Below are 287 nucleotides of genomic sequence, written 5' to 3'. Positions count from 1 at the left end.
TCAAACTATTTCTGTGCATCCGAAACGTCACTATAATAAAATGCGTTTCATATGAGTTTATCAGATTTGTTTTGAAAGTCTGTGGATAATTTACATATAAATTTCAGTCATTTAATTAATTTTATTTCTGAAATATTTCTAAACAACATTGGACGCCATTTGTTATGTCCAGCGTTTGATTGGCTGGAGTATAAAGTAACTCGGGAGGTTATTCGGATAAGTACGGAGCAACTCGGTTAAATTCAGTATGAAATGGGCTATTAATGTGGTTATCAGTCTGAGTAGTA

Source organism: Sinohyriopsis cumingii, chromosome 2 (assembly GCF_028554795.1).
Source record: "Sinohyriopsis cumingii isolate HCF-2022 chromosome 2, ASM2855479v2, whole genome shotgun sequence".
Lineage (NCBI taxonomy): Eukaryota > Metazoa > Mollusca > Bivalvia > Unionida > Unionidae > Sinohyriopsis > Sinohyriopsis cumingii.
Note: the sequence above shows the minus strand (reverse complement) of the source record.